General features: G+C 44.7%; 1 protein-coding gene across 13 annotated transcripts in view; it reads right to left on the bottom strand.

Annotated features, from left to right (window-relative positions):
- Positions 1-14959, bottom strand: part of ST6GAL1 (ST6 beta-galactoside alpha-2,6-sialyltransferase 1) — a 145043-nt gene that overhangs the window by 72522 nt on the left and 57562 nt on the right. For 2 of the 13 annotated variants that reach the window (XM_005545456.4, XM_065539722.1), the window contains exon 1: positions 3996-4155. The exons of the other annotated variants lie outside the window; for them this stretch is intronic. The gene's annotated coding sequence lies outside the window, so the exon portion shown is untranslated. Of the gene's footprint in view, positions 1-3995; positions 4156-14959 lie in introns of those variants that run through there. 13 annotated transcript variants of the gene reach the window in all.

Here is a 14959-nt window from a genome sequence, read left to right on the forward strand (position 1 = left end):
CGACATGCACTATACAGATGAAAAACAATGTTTATGATAACGGGAGAAACAAAGTTTCTTTTTTTTTTTTTGAGCCAGAGTCTCGCTCTAGTCACCCAGGGTGGAGTGCAATGGCAAAATCTTGGCTCACTGCCCCCTCCCCTCCCGGGTTCAAGAGATTTTCCTGCCTCAGCATCCCGAGTAGCTGGGATTACAGGCACCCTCTACCACGCCCAGCTAATTTTTTTTTTTTTTTTTTGGATTTTTTAGTAGAGACAGAGTTTCACCATGTTGGCCAGGCTGGTCTCGAACTCCCGACCTCAGGTGATCCGCCCACCTCAGCCTCCCAAAGTGCAGAGATTACAGGCATGAGTCACCACGCCTGGCCCAAAATAAACTTTTGATCAACACTAAAATTGTAATTCTATTAAAAGCTTGTTTTGCAAACAGACTATGATTGCAAAGGACCATTGTTACCAGTGAACAGTAATGTGTCAGGAGGCAGGGTTTTTAAAATGTGTCTTGGTTGGGCACCATGACTCACGCTTATAAATCCCAACACTTTGAGAGGCCAAGGCAGGAGGAATGCTGGAGGCCAGACGTTCAAGACCCGTCTGGCCAACACACTCTACAAAAATATTCTTAAAATAGCTCAGTGTGATAGCGCACTTCTACAGTCCCAGTTATTCAGGAGGCCGAGGCAGAAGGATCCTGAGCTCACAAGTTCAAGGCTTCAGTGAACTACGATACCACTCCAGCCTGGGCAAGAGAGGGGGACTCTGTTTCTAAAAATATATATAAATAAATAAAAGTGTATCTTGACTGCTGTCATAACGTTTGTGAGTAAAACAAGAAAAGCAAGTCTGGCACCAAGTTTGTTGCCCCCAGAGCACGCACATGGCCCTCCCACTCCACTTCCCCTTCATTAGAACATAGTAGTCTTGGCCGGCACGGAGGCTCACGCCTGTAATCCCAGCTCTTTGGGAGGCTAACGATGGCGGATCATGAGGTCAGGAGATCAAGACCATCCTGGCTAACACGGTGAAACCCAATCTCTATTAAAAATACAAAATTAGCCAGGGGCAGTGGCGCACTCTTGTAGTCCCAACTATTCAGGAGGCTGAGGTAGGAGAATTGCTTGAACCAGGGAGGCGGAGCTTGCAGTGAGCCGAGATTGCACCACTGCACTCCAGCCTGGGCGACACAGCGAGACTCCGTCTCAAAAAGCAAAAAACAAAACAAAAAACACAAAACAACAAACAAACAAACAAACAAAAAGATTATAGTAGTCTCCCTTGAAGGCGACAAATCCGGGTCTACTTCCGCGGATGTCTTGCCTTAGCATAGAGGACAGAAAACACATTTATTCAGCACCAACAATGGCCTGGCTTTGGCTTAGCTGAGCTGTTCCTATGCATTATCACCTTGAATGGTGCACACCTGCTAAGTGGAGAGTGGCGTTATGGTCCCACATCCCTAGACAGAGGCTTACTGCCTAGTAAAAGGATGCCCTTAACTTTTGCGTATGCATCTAAAGAGGAGGATTCCCTTTACTTCCCCAGGACCAGCTGCCTCCAGGAGAGCAAGTTTAACAATGGTTTGGAAATGAGCTGCCCCTGCATTGCCCCAGGGCCCCCTTCCTGGAGGGTTGGCTGTTGGCCAGAGTGGGAAGAGGAAGGAGAGGACGGGATCCAGCTCTGTGGCTTTCCAGCTTCGTGCCCCCCAGGCAAGTTACCTAACCTCTCTGGGCTTCATTTCCTCAACCATCTGAACTATGTGAAATAATATATGTAAAATGCTTAGAACTGGGCTCCACAATGCAACAGCCACTAGCCACACGTGGTTAGGCCAAACTGAGACGTGCTGTAAGTGTAAAAATACACATCGAAGATTTCGTATGGAAAAAGAATGTAGAAAGTATGATTCGTAATTTTATACTGATTACATGAAAAAGTAACAGTATTTTGAATATATTGAGTTAAATAAAATACAGTTGATCCTTAAACAGCACAGTTCCGTTTATATGCAGATGTTTTTCAATAAAAGTTGCACTGAGTGTGCCTGTCTCTCCCACCTCGCCCAGCCCTCCTTCTACCTCTGCCATTCCCGAAACAACAATCCCAACCCCTCCTCTTCCTCCTCCTCAGCCTGCTCGATGTAAAGATGATGAGGATGAAGACCTTTATGAGGATCCACTTCCACTTATTCAATAATAAATATATTTTCTCTTTCTTCTGATTTTCCCAATAACATTCTTTTCCCTAGCTTACTTTATTATAAGAATACAGTATATAAAACGCATAACATATAAAATACGTGTTCATTAATTTTTTATGTTATCAGTAAGGCTTCTGGTTAACAGTAGGCTATTCGTGTTAAGTTTAGGGGGAGTCAAAAGTTATACATGAATTTTCTTTCTTTGTCTTATTTTTCAGAGTCTACTTTTAGAAAATATACATGGATTTTCAACTTCAAAGAGAGCTAGTGCCCTTAACCCCTGTGTAGGTCTATATTGTTTAAATTAATTTCATCTGTTTCTTATTTTTTTAAAAAAAATAAATTTTATAAAAATAATAATAGAGACAGGGTGTCGCCCAGGCTGGTCTCCTACTCAAGTGATCCTCCTGCCTCAGCCTCCCAAAGTGCTAGAATTACAGGCATGAGTCACCATGCCTGGCCTCTTTTTGCTTTTTTAATGTGGCTATTACAAATTTGAAAACTATGTATGCAGCCCACACATGTGGCTTGCTTTCTATTTCCATTAGATAGCACTGGCTTAGAACACAGTTCTGCACAATGTTACTTCTTTATTTGTCTGTCCCCACTCACTGGTCAGCATTGTCTCAGTATTGTCAGCACTGTCTAAAATCCTTCCTTTTTTTTTTTTTTTGAGAAAATCTCACTCTGTCCTACGCTGGAGTACCATGATTCCGTCGCAGCTCACTCCAGCCTCAATCTCCCAGGCTCAAGTGATCCAATCACCTCAGCCTCCTGATTAGCTGTGACTACTGGTGTGTGCTACCACACCCGGTTATTTTTTTTTTTTATTTTTTGAAAAGACAGGGTCTTACTATGTTACCCAGGCTGGGCTCAAACTCCTGGACTCAAGTAATCCTCCTACCTCGGCCTCTCAAAATATTGGGAGGCATGAGTCACCGTGGCTGGCCTAAAACCCTTAATCTTTAGGCTAGGTGAGTTCCTTTTCCTTTCCAAGCCTCAGTTTACCATTCTGAGACAGATGATGAAGAGCAGAATAGGAACTAGACTTAGAATCAGAAGACTGGGCTCCAGCCCTCATTCTACCATTACTAACTAGATGACCTTTAGCATGTCATTTCATCCAGTGACAGTTTTGTCACTTACAAAACAGGGGGGGCAACACCCTGGGCGTTGCATGAGATAACACGTGTGACAGTGCTTGATAAATGCAAAGGACTATAGAGATGAGGAGGAAGTAGCGTCACATGCCCAGGCAGGACTGCCCAGCCTCCTCTGATAGTCCATGCCTCCCATTTTCTATTATTACTTAACTATTTTCCATGTCTCCTGTCTCTAAAACCAAATTTCCCCAAGAATACACTTCTTCCTTCCCACCTGCCCGCCTCCAACATAGCCAAAGCGCAGTGCTCCAGACAGAGCCCCTCAAACCGCCACCCACACCAAGTGTGCTGTGTGAAGTGGTCACGAAGAAGCTCAAAGTGGAGATGACCTTGGAAACAAACTGGCAATACAAAGTGGAAAGTGGGTCCACATTCCAGGGACCCAAGCAGAGTACCAGTGTAGCAGGGACCCAAGCAGAGTACCGGTGTAGCAGGGACCCAAGCAGAGAGGGGCAAGAAGCAGGGCTCACGTAGGTAGTGGCCAACAGGAAGGACTCTAGCGTACAGACATTTGCACAACAGGAGAGCAGAAAGGTATGCATGAGCCTGGAATTCTGTAGCACTTAAAGCAAAGAAAACATCAGGGTATGATGTACGGTGGGCCACCTATGAGATGGGCCCTGTCACCAGAGATACCTGGTTGGTAGGTCCTTCCACAGATGGAACGCTGTTGCCTTCTTGCCTTTGCTACTTCAGGTTCTCCAGCTCACCCATGATCCACTCAAGCATGTGTGCCGTAAGTTCTTGGAGCTTAAGTACTACCTGCAGCAAATGCATAACCCTCCACTATGTGCACAGAGGCTTGTGAGAGAAGAAGCTCCTGTCTCACAACATGCTGTTCCTATTTTTAGCCAGGAAACAACTCCTAACCACCCACACGCTACCTCCTTGCAAGGCCACAAAGCATGAAAAGCACAAAGCTATGCCATCGTGTAGGTAACCGAGTGGGCTTTTCTACCTCATAACATGTTCCTTCCTAATTCCAAAATAAGATCCGGATTATCTCTAGTTAAGCTAAGCTGCAAACTCTGACTGTATCAAAAACGCAATTGTCTATCTGAATGGCCCAGGAAAAGCCAATACACAAAGCTTCTTGGGTGAAGATCCGAAGTCAAGGCTTCTACAGCCGACTAGTCCTTCAAATATTACTGCTATTCAATATACTGGTCCTTCGAATAGACCTGCATTCAAATATTTAAAGAGAAAAAAAGAATCTCAAAATATCTTATTCTTATTTAAAAAGACAAATGATCAGGAAGCAGCTGTTTGTGAGAGGAATGGTACATGCGATGGGAATAAATACGCGCCGATAATATGGCTGCGGCATCTGCGGGCCTGTGTCTACCTGTGCACACAGACACAGTGCAGCCACACACCTCACCCAAAGATTATATCTCAAATCAGTGATCTCTCCCATGGGAAGCTATTGATTAAAAGCATTCATTAAACAATCTTTTTTTTTTTTCTGAGACAGAGTCTCAATCTGTCACCCAAGCTGGAGCACAGTGGCATGATCTCGGCTCACTGCAGCCTCTGCCTCGCCAGCTCAAGCTATTCTCCTGCCTCAGCCTCCCGAGTTGCTGGAATTACAGGCATAAGCCACCATGCCCAGCTAATTTTTGCATGTTTAGTAGAGATGGGGTCTCGCCATGTTGGCCAGTTTGGTCTCAAACTCCTGACCTCAGGTGATCCTCCTGCCTCAGCCTCCCAAAGTGCTGGGGTTTTAGGAGTGAGCCACCATGCACAGCCTGCATTTTAATAATTTTTTTTTTTTTTTTGAGGCAGTCTCGTTCTGTCGCCCAGGCTGGAGTGCAGTGGTGCATTCTTGTCTCACTGCAAGCTCCACCTTCCAGGTTCAAGCCATTCTCCTGCCTCAGCTTCCCAAGTAGCTGGGAACACAGGTACAAGCCACCACGCCCAGCTAATTTTTGTATTTTTAGTAGAGACAGGGTTTCACCATGTTGGCCAGGATGGTCTCAATCTCCTGACCTCATGATCTGCCCGCCTTGGCCTCCCAAAGTGCTGGGATTACAGGCGTAAGCCACCACGCCCGGCCCATTTTAACAATCTTAAAGTTGTTACCAATCTATTGCACTTGGATTTTATCTGGATCCTAATTTGAATACACAAACTACTTTAAAACTATACACACCCACATCTATACACATACACATACACACGCACACTAATATATACACATACACGCATATATGTAATAATTGAGGAAAATTGAATATTGACGCCATACCTGGTATTAAGGAATATTTACTTATTTGAATGTGATAATAGTATCTTGTCGTTTTTATTTTTAAAGGTTTTTTTTTTTTTTTTTGAGATGGAGTCTTGCTCTGTTGCTCAGGCTGGAGTGTGTAGTGGCGTGATCTTGGCTCACTGCAACCTCCGCCTCCTGGGTTCAAGCAATTCCCCTGCCTCAGCCTCCTGAGTAGCTGGGATTACAGGCACCCATCATGCCTGGCTAACTTTTGTGTTTTTAGTAGAGATGGAGTTTCGTCATGTTGGCCGGGCTGGTCTCAAACTCCTTAGCCACCTTGGCCTCCCAAAGTGCTGGGATTCCATGCGTGAGCCACTGCACCCAGCCTGTTTTTAAAGGGTCTCTGTCTTTTAAATACACGTAGAAAAACTGAAATATCTACAGTAAAAATGAAAAAATAAACAGCTGAATTCGAAGTCAGTTAAAACAACATCTTATTTTGTATGACTATTCATATGCAGTAAATGAAAGTTAAACAAACAAAAAGTCCCCCCACTTTGAATCACCTATGAGGTACAGAATATATGGTCTGTTTATACAGGCCTGAACACTCATGTAAAATTCACTCAGTGAATCTAACGCAGCTGCGTTAGACTCCAGCCCTGAAAGGGATCAGGATGTGCAACAGAAGAAGTAATTATCTTCAGTTTACCACCATGTTACATTAAAAAGACAAACATTTAAATACTGGGATCGCACCTGGCCCCACAAGCTGCTCACCCTAGAAACTGAGAGAAGTCTAATTCATGTCTCCGCACCTGCACTTGTGGGCTTTCAGCTGACCAAGTGGCTGTCAGAACTGTGGGCATTATTTCAATTACTCTGTCTTTCTCTCTCAATCTCTTCGTTTTGAAAAAGTTGCTGAGTAGAGCTGAATCGACATATTTTTCTCCTCCAAGGTGAAGCTGTACTAGGCCTCTACTACTTGAGCTGATATTTAAGGACTGAAGACAATCTCATCTCAACACATAGAAATACATGGAAGGCAAGGAGCCTGCCGAGTCCTTCAGGCCACAGAGACCCTCTTTGATGAGGAAGTAGAGCCACATCTACCTACATGCAGCAGCGGAGAGCCTAGCATTCAATTGTTATTATGATTATTATCATTCTCATCACTGTTACAAGTATCACACAAAGTAATGTGCTAGGTTCTCTCTTTTATTGTAAATCTTCTGAACAACTCTGTGGGTTGATTATTTTACAGGTGAAGAAGCTGAAGCTCAGAGGAAGCAAATGATTTTCGAAAGACCACACAGCTAGAAAGTGACAAAGCCAAACTTCCAATCTAGTTTCCCAGGCCCGCCCTTTCCTTTTCTAGCATGCTGCTACCTCTGGGTGGAAAGAAGGCCTTGAAGGCACAGTTATCTACCTAGGCCTCTTATTTTTCTAAAACATAAAAATAAATAAATTTAAAAACCCTGTCAAGTTATCTCACTGCGAAGCAGAGAAAAACCACACCCCGTGATCCCAAGGGGGAGCTTCTGCAAGTCTGCGCCACTGTTCAGTTTCGCTTCCAGCGTCTCTGGCCACCATTGTCTTCCATCTCACTAACTTGCTTGAGAGAACAGGACAAGACATGCATGACTTTTTTGTTCAGAATGAAAGATGTACAGGTGACCCTATGCCAAAAACGGGAAATAATTTTCTTTAAATCTTAACTCCATCAGCTTATTATGGCCCCTTAGGAACCACACTGGATGTTTATGAGAGTGAACTGTCAAAGGATGTGCTCTGCCCAAGGGCCACCAAACAGGGACCACAGGGACCCCACCAGCAGTGTGCCCTCTAATTAGATTCCTTTATGAACTTGTTATTTCAACTCCTCATGCAGGTGTTTATCAAGTACCTGCAAAGGCAGCCCCCACCCGCAGCTAGACGCATTGGGGACACAAACACTCAAGTCAGAGTTGCAGCCCACAGCTATCGCCAGGAGACAGAGGAGGGGAGTGATGGGAGGGATTGGGGAACGGCTGTCCTCTGTCACAGGATCTAGCTGCTGTCATCCCAGGAAGAACTGCATGGGACAGGCAGTGTTAGGCAAGTTAGTAAACAGTTTGCCTCATAAACGCTGACCAGCAGTGGAAACTATCTGACCTGGATAAATAGTGGACCGTGAGCACCTTAGGGGCAAGGACCACAGACCACGTCTAATTTGCTTTTGTATTCTAAAAAAAGTAGGCCTCAAGTATTTTGTTGTTGTTGTTGTTGTTTTTGAGACAGAGTCTCACTCTGTTACTCAGGCTAGTGTACCGTAGCGAGATCTCGGCTCACTGCAACCTCCCAGGTTCAAGGGGTTCTCCTGCCTCAGCCTCCCGAGTAGCTGAGATTACGGGCGCCCGCCACCACATGCAGCTCAATTTTTGTGTGTTTTTAGTAAAGATGGGTTTCACCATTTTGGCCAGGCTGTTCTTGAACTCCTGACCTCAGGTGATCCACCCACCTCGGCCTCCCAAAGTGCTGGGATTAAAGGCGGGAGCTACCACGCCCCGCCATGTTGTTTTATTTATTTATTTTTTAAGGTCATGATTGTATGAGTCCATTCTCACACTTCTGTGTGAGAACTGCCAGAGACTGGGCAATTCATAAAGGAAAGAGTTTTAATTGACTTGCAGTTCCACATGGCTTGGGAGGCCTCAGGGAACTTACAATTATGGTGCAAGGCAAAGGGGAAGCAAGGCACGTTCCTCCCAAGGAGGCAGGAGGAAGTCCCGGACACTCATAAAACCATCAGATCTTGTGAGAACTCACTATCATCAGAACAGCATGGGGGAACCGCCCCATGATTCAATTACCTCCACCTGGTCTCTCCCTTGACACGTGGAGATCATCGGGATTACAATTCAAGATGAGATTTTGGGTGGGACACAGCCACACCGTGTCAGTGGTCACGCACTACGTTTAGAATTTTGCAAGGTATTTATGGCGGAATACTGAAACTGTTCTCACGTACCACAGCAGAGTCTGAAGGGCTCAGTTCAAAGAACTGGATTCCCAACCTCGGGATCAATTTGGCCATATGAGAGGTCAGCTGAAGATGAGGGAGATTGGCGACAATAACATGGTATGCTATCCAAAAATCCTCTCAAACAGTTGGACCCACTGATAACCCCAAAGATGATGGGCAGGTTACCCTCTGTCCTCAGAAGGGAGGGGAGGTGGCTGGGGAAAGGATTCCAACTTGAGTTCTATTGTGGGAAGGTGAGAGAGTCAGGCTCTGTGGCTCAGTGGAACTTATTTCTGCCCACAAGCTCAACATCTCCACCTCTGCCCCCCGCAGTGGAGTTGTGAGAGCAAAGGAGACAAGGTGAACTGCGATCACCCCAGAGGACCAGTACGGGATGAGGCCAGCTGGTGAATCACCCATGCTCCCAAGGAACCCCCGCCACAGGAACACACACCTCCACTGATGAGACCCGGAGAGGCCACAGGAGACAGTCCCTTGGGAGGGTGAGTGAAATGGCCTGTATCAGTCCATCCAGCGAGGAACCAGAGACACCCTTTGACTCAATAGGTGGGAAGAACCAGGAAGTCTGACATAAAAAGTGTGTCAAATAAGAGGTAGTTTAGTATCAGGAGTCAAAGCCTCCATGATCCCCAGTCTGAGTTAGGAACCCTTCCCTGGGCTCCCACAGCACCCTGTACAGACCCCAAGACAGCGCCCCTCACAGTTTCTCTGTCTGTTTCCTCTATTAGGGCATGACCTTTCAGAGAATTAGGAACCACCCTAGCCTTCTCCAAAGCCCAGGCACCTACCACAGCGCTAGGCCCAGGCTGGGTCCTAAGAAATGCCTTTTGTATGCCCTAAACAAATGAATCATGAATGAGGTATCTATGGGAGAACCACACTCCACCCAAGGGAAAATAAATACCTGGCCTGGCTGAAAAGTCAAACCACAGCAAGTCCAAGAGAAGGCAGTTAGCTAGGTGCTATCTGTCTCTCCCACATCATAAATGAAAGGCTTCAGTGGAAAAATCCTCACCACAAGAGAAAAAGAAAAAAGTCAGTTAGCAAGCACCAAGCACAAAGGGCAGAAGCCTGGTGAGGTGATTCACACCAATACTGTGAAACCCGGCCCAGCGATCTGCAGATGACCTGGAAGCAGGGGTGGAGGAGGTGGGGAGGCAGACAAGCATGAGAGGGAGTGATGGAGAACTTACTGGAACAAGCATCTAGGTCAGCCGCTCCTGGGTAATGCCAGAAGCTGGTTTATATCTTTTTTTTTTTTTCGCTTTTTTGAGATGAAGTTTTGCTCTTGTTGACCAGGCTGGAGCGCAATGGTACAATCTCAGCTCACTGCGACCTCTGCCTCCAGGATTCAAGCGATTCTCCTGCCTTCTACCTCCTGGTTTATATTCTTTACTGAAATTTTTTAGAGGAAATTAAAAAAAAGAGCATCGTATGGTCTAAGAGGGAGGGATGGGAGAAGGCGGCTGGGGTTGACATAAGATAGAGAACTCTCCTCAGCCCTGGCCAAGGAATTCTTCACACCAAGTAGCTACCCACAGACGACTGAATATAGTCATCAAGTCTATCAATAGTCTATGCCTATCATCACAAATATTAACACCACTGACTGAACAGGAACACGTGCTAGTGCTATACTGCTGGGCAGTTTCTCTCGCTCTAATGATCATTAAGAACCTGGCAGGTGGAAATGAGTCGCCTGCATTCAATAGATAGAGATGAGAAGCTTTAGGCCAGGCTTGGTGGCTCATACCTGTAATCCCAGCAATTTGGGAGGCCAAGACGGGCCTATCACTTGAGGTCAGGAGTTCGAGACCAGCCTGGCCAACATGGTGAAACCCTGTCTCTACTAAAAATACAAAAATTAGCCAGGCATGGTGGTGCGTGCCTGTAATCCCAGCCACTGGGGAGGCCGAGGCAGAAGAATCGCTTGCACCTGGGAGGCAGAGGTTGTAGTGAGCTGAGATCACACCACTGCACTCCAGCCAGGGTGACAGAGCAAGGCACAGCCTAAAAAAAAAACAAAAAAAAAAAACAACTTTACATGAAGAACTAAGCCACTTGCCCAAGGCCGTGGAGCTGGTACAAAGCTAGGATTCAAACCAACTCATCTAACTCCAAAGCCTGTGGCTACAGCACCCTGAGGAAAGACTGCCCCTACAGATAAGGTTGGATAAGGAAGGGTTCCTATGTTGACCGGGACCTTGCTGAAGCAGTGCTGGAAGGACATCCAGGAGGTCCACAGTGTCCCCAAGATCCCTTGGGAGAAGATATGCAAAATCAAATGCCCTCAGTTATTCGGCTGTTTCTCAAATAGTAAATGCGACGTGGTGGGCACCTTGAAATACGAATTATCTTACATAAACTCAAACTGATATGTTCTCTATGCTGACAGCAAGTCAAATACAGAAAGATTTTAATCATTAGCTTTGCATCCAAAGCTCAAGTTTTCTACACTGCCAGCTCCCATTAGCCTGCCAACAACGTTATCCAGGTTCCCTTGAACATGGTGCGTAGGGCTTCCTGCTCTCTGAGGCCCAGCATCACACCATCACAGCTAGAAAAGATCTTAGTGGACACCAGCCCAATCCTCTACCGAATGAATAAAAATTTCCCACTCAATAGCAACAAACAGTGGCCAGCCAGCATCTACTTCCACATCTGTATTAATGATAATTCTCCTTTCAAGACAGCCTGTCAGCAGAGAGCCAAATATTAATTATGAAAATTTTTTATACGTTGGACCGAACTCTTTCCCCATTCCCCTAAGCATCCATTCCTGGTTCTAACAAATGTCTGTTCTTTTTTCCATAAAACAATCTTTTAAGACTATGGCAGTCTTCTAAACCTTCTCTTTTTCAAGCAAAATAGTCTCAGTCTTTGCATCATTCTTTAGATAACATGGTTTCTGAATCTCCTAACTTTTCTGTTTATTGTCCTCTGGGCCTATTTCCATTTGCCCACCTCACTCTTAAAAGAATGACAGTAAGCTCAGTTCCAGGTGTGACCCGACTACTATAAAACAAGAGGAATGACTACACCTCTATGATGCAAATACTAAAAGCTTCTGGTTAGTTTTTAGTAGCTTCATGTCAGTGATTCTCACTTGGTTGAAATCAGGTGCACTAGCCTTTCTTTTGTTTGTTTTTTTTTTTTTTTTTTGACACAGGGTCTGGCTCTGGCTCTGTCACCCAGGCTGAAGTGCAGTGGTGTGATCTCAGCCCACTGCAACCTCCACCTGCCGAGCTCAAGCCATCCTTCCACCTCAGTCTCCTGAGTAGCTGGGAATACAGGCTCACACCACCACCTCCAGCTAATTTTTGTATTTTTTGTAGAGATGGGATTTCACCATGTTGCCCAGGCTGATCTCAAACTTCTGACCTCAAGCGATTCCCCCCACCTCAGCCTCCCAAAGTACTGGAATTACAGAGTGTGAGCAACTGATAGCCTCACTATCTTTTCTTAGGCCAAGTCCTAATCCTTAGCCCCGCCAATGCCACCCCACCCACACACACTGCCTGGCTTAACCACTGGTATTTGGAGCCGACAGCTAGGTCTTTACATTTACCTTGGTGCAGCCTGTCTTTCTTCACTCAGTCCTTACTCTAGGCTGTTAAGTTTACAGGGAATCTTGATTCTGGCATATACAATATTTTCTACCCCTCTCAGCTTCAAATTTTCTGTAAATGTGATCAACAAGCCCTTTATGTGTTCATCTAAATCACAGGTTCGAGCTGAGGAGAGGCACTATCCCCATGACCAACACAAATGATCACCCTTTAGTGACAGTTCTAGAAGCACTACATGTAAACCAATTGAACCACCATCCAGTCCACATTTACCATCTCGTCTACGAGAACAGAAATCCTGTTACTGAGGATACAAAGATGTTCACTGTCTAATAGAAGAGCTTTCAGTTAATTACCACCACAGTCAATGTCAATTAAAAGTTATGCTTCTGTATCATACAAAAATGCCTGACCACTGAGGAGATACTTGGGATGGTCTTTAACATATAGGCTATATGGCCGTATATAAATTTTACTGTGCAGACACCACAAAGAGGAACTAAAGCAGAGGTACAAGAAGCTAGGCATGACTGCCAACTGGGAAATGGTTACCTTACACCATGAGACATCATGGATAGAGAAAAACTAAAGTGCTTTTAAATATGGGCCCCATAATTCTATGTCTCAAGTTCCAGCATAAGCAGCAGCAGCAGAAACATATTTATTTCATGATAATAGTAATTCCCTTAAATATCATAGTTATCGCTTGTTGAGTACTACCAAGTGCTATGCATTTTACGTAGGTCATCTCTGTTACTTCCTGATACAGTTGGTTTATAATTATTCCTTTTGAAAATTTAAATTACATTTCTCTCCCCCTACGTTTCTCCCATCTCCGTAAGACCTTGAGGACCTTCAACAGCACTTCAGCAAAACACATTTTCAAGTTTCCTCAGGTAATTCATTCAACCAACCAACTATCCCTTAGATAAATAAATATTTCTCAAATTCTCCTAAGAATAAGACACTGTGCTGGGTGCTGGGGAATCTGGCTGACTTTAAGCAACTACATTTCTTGGCTTTATTTCTTATGGGCCATGGGCTTCAATTTTCTCCCCCAAAGGCTTGTTCTATCTTTTCTTCCCATTGTTAGCTGTGGACCTTGGGTAGGTTACCTAAAACATTGACATAACGCCCTTCACCTGATAAGGTATGTATGTGCCTAGTGTAGTTCCAGGGATATAAGATACTTACTAACCTTAGGGGCTCTTTCTTTCTTCTTTCTTTCTTTTTGCTTTCTTTCTTTCCTGTCTTCCTTCCTTTCTTTCCTTTCCTTCCCTCCCTCCCTCTCTTTCTCTTTTTCTTTCCCTCCCTTCCTTCCTTCCTTCCTTCTTGCCTTCCTTCCTTCCTTTCTTTCCTATTTAGTCTGCCTGACTTTCCTCAGAAAAGGTAAGAATAAAATAGAAGTCAATTGTTCTGTTTTCCCCCAGGACATCTGTGAACATTACATCATTTGCCACCATTACGGAACTAAGCCTCTATTTGCTGTATATCACTTTTTTTAAAAAGGAAAGAAAGAAAAACTTTGGTTCTGAGTATGTTCAGCAAGTCACGGTTTCTTGTTTTTCTTTTTCTCCTGACACGATTCTTTCTATAAAATCCAAAGGAAATGACCTTAGATCATTTAAATCCAACTTTCAGAGAGGTGGCTCGACTTGCTGTAATGGATCTGATTTGACATCAGGTTCTTCTGATCGCAAGTCCAGGGTCTTTCCGCCTCATTTGGCCAACTCTCTTGTCCCCTTGCTTCCCCAGACTCACTGTGATATTCCCTTACCTCCATCCAGAACTCAGATAACACGTCACTCTAGTCACCCTGAAGATTCACCTTTTGAAAACATAATCGCCATGCAGTAAAGAGGAAACCAAAATAGAACCACATACAGCTGCTCAAAGTGCTAAAGAGCATGTCACTAAGGAGAAAAAGACATCACTAGCCAAAGGCAAGTGGATCAAAAAGCAACCCCCCACACAGGACATTCTTGTTATTTTGTTGTGGTGGTGGCGGTGGTGGTCATTGTTGCTGTTGTTGATACAGGGACCTGTCTAAATTCTACAGTATTTAATATTGTATTCGACAAACATTTATTGTTGAATATTTATTGAATACAATATTCAACACTATGTGCCAGGCATGACAGAGGCTTGAACTGAGTAGGGACTCTTTGGTATGAACCAGATAGAACTTGCACGATGTTTCACAAGCTGGTTTGGATGTTATTAGCTTACTGTGTCATTTCCCCAATCCCTACTCACACCCAAAAGATGATATTTTGTAGAGCTTAAAAAAAAAAATACCTCAAACAAATCACTTCCTCAAACAGCAACCTAATCTCTCCTTCCTTATGGCAGGGTATCTTGACTTGCTTACACTTGCTTACACTTCCCCACTTTCCAATGGTTCCTTAAATAATTGAAGTCAGCTCACATCATTCCACTGAAACTGCCTTTCTAATTGCAAAATCTAAAGAGTCCTTTCCAATACTTACTTCAAACAGGCCTCTCTGGGTCTTTTTCAAACTCCCTCCCACTAATGCCTTTCAGGCATCCTCCCCAGCTTAGCCTCCTCTGGGACCAGCTTCCTGCCAGTACCAAAATGCCCACACACACAGGGAGGATTCTCGCCTCCACATGGCCAGCCCCCAGTCACATCTCCCTCAGACTCGACCTCAACTTTTTTTCGTTTTCTTTTTCTTTCTTTCTTTTTTTTTTTTTTTTTTTTTTTTTTTTTTTGAGACAGGGTCTCACTCTGCCACCCAGGCTGGAGTGCAGTGGTGCAGTATCGGCTCACTGC

This window comes from Macaca fascicularis, chromosome 2 (assembly GCF_037993035.2).
Source record: "Macaca fascicularis isolate 582-1 chromosome 2, T2T-MFA8v1.1".
NCBI classification, from domain to species: domain Eukaryota; kingdom Metazoa; phylum Chordata; class Mammalia; order Primates; family Cercopithecidae; genus Macaca; species Macaca fascicularis.